Below are 4,021 nucleotides of genomic sequence, written 5' to 3'. Positions count from 1 at the left end.
TTTCCTGCATGGTGATAACTCAAGACTGACCAGGTTGCTTGAGGACTGTAGCTTAGAGGATCAGGCTAACTCTAGTTACAGGATTTTATAGTCTTTGCGGCACTCCTTTTAGTCTTCTATTTGTCCCTTTTACTATTCACATCTTAGAAAATAAAAAATGATGTTCAATGACCACTGATTCTAAAACATATTTTTGTTTTTGTTTCATTTGGGTAGATTGCCTTTTAGGCTATAAAATGTATAGTTGTAGCAGATGAAATACATGCTATTAGCCCATATAGGTAATGGAATCAGGATATAAGAGGACAGGGAAGTAGATTAGTAAACCAGGTGGATCACTGGCTTTGTGTAAAAAAATATAGAGAGAGCCTAGTCCAGGGTGATGAAAATCAAGGATCAGAAAAGCAGGTTTGTGTCCTCAGAACTACTTAAATCAACTGTTTATTGTCATTCCTCGGGGAAAATACCTGGACAAATTCTGGACGTAGCCGTCTGCCCGATGGTGATGACGTTTCCCCTTTTGCTTTCACGCAGACGATATATGTTTCCCGTTGCAGAGTCGTATCTTGTAAGGAAATTAATTCCAAAGTTTTTATCCTTAGCCAAGAATGAAGAAATCTCATCAGGCGAGCTATTATTAAAATTTTAAAACAAATTGCATCCTTAACAGCGTTTTAGTAGGAGAGGGAAGCCGAGCTACGCAAGAGTATCTTCATAAGATGTTCAATCACCAAGATTCACTTCGGCAGCAACAGCATGACACCAACAAGCATTCTCCTTTCTTTCAGAACCGGATAGAACTCTGATTCCAGTTCAATCGCCTATGGTTCCGCCAATACTGTTCTATGCGATGCTTCCGTCTTTTTAAGATCTTGATAGGCTACCAAGTTTGAGACACTCAATTATTAGTTAGCAAGCATGTGACTTCCAAGATTTGTTTACAGGACCACATGTTTCTGAGCCAAGTGATTGGTACAGCAATGGGTTGTGTGATAGCTCCCTGTGTATTCTGGTTCTTTTTCAAGGCATTTGGCGACATTGGCATACCTAATACAGAGTACCCAGCCCCTAATGCAGTAGTCTTTAGGAACATGGCCATTCTTGGGGTTGAAGGATTTTCCTCCTTGCCAAAGCACTGTCTGACCTCTGCTACGTGTTCTTTGCTGCTGACATTTTGATCAATGCAGTAAGAGATGCCTCTGGGAAGAAGGTTTCCAGGTTTATTCCACTCCCAATGACCATGGCAATCACATTCTATCTTGGGGCTTACTTTGCCATTGATACATGTGGGCAGCTTGATATTGTTCATCTGGGAGAAATCCAACAAGGTTAATGCAGATGCATTTGCACCTGCAATCGCATCTGGGTTGATTTGTGGAGATGGAATCTGGACTTCGCTCTGGCCGGGGTGAAGCCACCTATTTGCATGAAGTATCTCTCAAGGAAGACAAACAGTAAAGTAGATACATTCCCGCTTCAAAAGGATATGGGGTAGAAGAGCACAAGTGGAAATGAAAAGACAGAGTATGTAAGGCAGAAAGCAGCAACATGCAATCCAGAAAAAAGGCAAGACAGCGAGATACCAAACGATATTGCAAATTGTGACTTCAACAGTAAGGCTTTCATTCACAAATGGCAGTGAGGGGGACCAATACAGTCTTCAGATCATGGCAGACACAAATGTAAACTAACATTCAGCATGTAGGGATACAATTTTATATACCTCAAATCCATACAGCAAACAATTGAGGACGTTCTCACTAATCTTATTACAAAGCATCTACCAAGGAAAGTGAGTACCACAGAAGTTTTTTTTTTTGAAAATGACAAAAAATATAATTCTTTCCTTTTTTTCCATAAAAGGTTCGAAAAATAAAAAAGAATTGATGAGAGAAAGACATCAATATTTTCTAAAGAAGTGAAATTATTTAATCTCTTAAACTTCAAAGGCTGGCCATCAGGGAGGATAAACACATTCCTCTTCATCCGGAGGTAAGCTGAAGAATATTGGTCAAATGTATAACAAAAAATCAGGACCTCTCTTTTTTGTGATCGTATGTAAACTCTCTCTTAAGAGTACCATACGATCACAAAAGGAAGAACGAATTAAAGTATTAAAAAAATATTCAGAGTCATACAATTTCAGCAAACTGAGGAAAATCATTTGTATACAGATATAAACTCGATTAATAAAATTAATCATCACATAAATAAACAAACTTCATCTACAATATCCTAAGGGGGGGTTAGTCCACAATGAAGTGGAATGAATTACCCCCGCATTACTTAGTTCATCCCATTTATGGCATTAGTCTAAAATGACTTGAATTGAAGTGAGATAACACCATTTCATTCGCTCAGGTAAAAACGGGGGAAAGCTGTTTCCTACCTATTTTGCAAATCATCTGCTTTCCACGCGCGACGCGCGTTGCTTCTTCCCCTCCCCCTTCTCGTCAGCCTCTCCAGACGCAGAGCCCCCTCGGCCTCCCTCTCTTCCCCCCCCTCCTCCGCGATTTTTTTTCCTCCCTCTGCCCCCACCCCCGTCGGCCGTCCTCCCTCTACCCCCACCTCCGTCGCAGAGCACGGGAGGCTCTGTCGCAGAGCCCCTCGGCCTCCCTCTCTTTCCGCCCCCCCCAGCCCCCGTCGGCCTTCCTTCCTCCCTCTCTCGACCTCCGTCGCAGAGCACGGGAGGCCAGAGCCCCTCAGCCTCCTGGCTTCTCTTCTCTCTCGGCCTCCCTATTTTCTCCCTCTCGGGCCACCGTCGGAGCGTTGCCTCCGTCGCCGTTGCCCGCCGCCATCGCCGTTGCCTGCTGCCGTCGCCGTTGCCAAGATCGCCGCAGAGGAAGACGAAGACGATATTTAATTTTTCCTAAGTTAAGAAAAATTAAACATCGTCGGTTTAATTATCCAATTAATTAAACCATTAGTTTTTATTTTTTGTTAATATATTATTAAATAATAATATTTAAAATGTATATTATGTTATTGATAAATTAATATATTTATTTATTTATTATGTATTTATTTATTTTTATTAAAATAATGAGTTTTAATGTTAAACTATATCTTATGTTATTACAGAATAATTTATTTATTTATTATATTCACTTATGTTATTTTTAATTTTTTTTACTTTAAATAATTTATTCTAGTCACACGTAATTAGTATATTAATTTATAATAAACTGTAATCATTAATTGGTTTAATTATCCAATTGTTATAATTAATTAAACCATAATTATTGTTTTAATTTATAATAAATTATAATCATTAAGTAATATAATTTAATTTTTAATTAATTAGGATATTAATATATTCTAATACTACACGTTAAATCACTTATAAGTGTAGTAACCACGTTTATTTTTGTTAATTATATGTTTAGGTATATGTTTTATTTAAGTATATTATAAAATGTTACTTATTCTCTTTTTTATATCATATTTTTCATTTAGGGGCACTAACACTGGAATCTGTTTTCCAGCCACTTGAACTCAGTCTATACTAACACCCAAACATGAATTGAAGTGGAAGCAATTCATCTCACTTCAATTCAATTTTTCACTTCATTTCCACTTCATTGTGGACTAACCCCCCCTAAATTAAGCTCTCATAATCTAATGTATCCTGCACAGGCGATCACAATAATTCATTCTTGAGAGAAACTAAGTAACCTGCATACCTAAGATCACTTTTGCGTTAAGCTTTATATTCTTGGAACTAGAAGTAAACAATAAAAAAAGAAGCTTATGGAGACATCTACATAATTTGCAACAGGGGTTCCGATGCTGCTAACGAATTGGTGACAAATGGAGCTCCAGATGCTCATTGTACTTCACAGAGGAAATATTAACATGAAAAAATTACAAGAGTTAATGACAAAAGAGACTACATGACAGCCATATCATCACTCATTATTGTAGGTTCACTCATTGAATGTGGATCCTTTGTATTCTTTCTCAATTCATTGGAGCAACAAAGCCAATCACCATTTAAAAAACAAAAACTAATGTGTATTCA

General features: G+C 37.9%; 1 pseudogene; it reads left to right on the top strand.

Moving 5' to 3' along the window:
- The first annotated feature begins 950 nt into the window (after nucleotides 1–950).
- Nucleotides 951–1,495, top strand: LOC137943861 (probable metal-nicotianamine transporter YSL12; annotated as a pseudogene).
- The last annotated feature ends 2,526 nt before the right edge of the window (nucleotides 1,496–4,021 follow it).

This window comes from Aristolochia californica, unplaced genomic scaffold (genome assembly GCF_029961685.1).
Source record: "Aristolochia californica isolate CCGP_79_NKW_82.1479 unplaced genomic scaffold, dmAriCali1.0.hap1 SCAF_11, whole genome shotgun sequence".
Lineage (NCBI taxonomy): Eukaryota > Viridiplantae > Streptophyta > Magnoliopsida > Piperales > Aristolochiaceae > Aristolochia > Aristolochia californica.
Note: the sequence above shows the minus strand (reverse complement) of the source record. Positions and strands in the feature narration are given on the sequence as shown.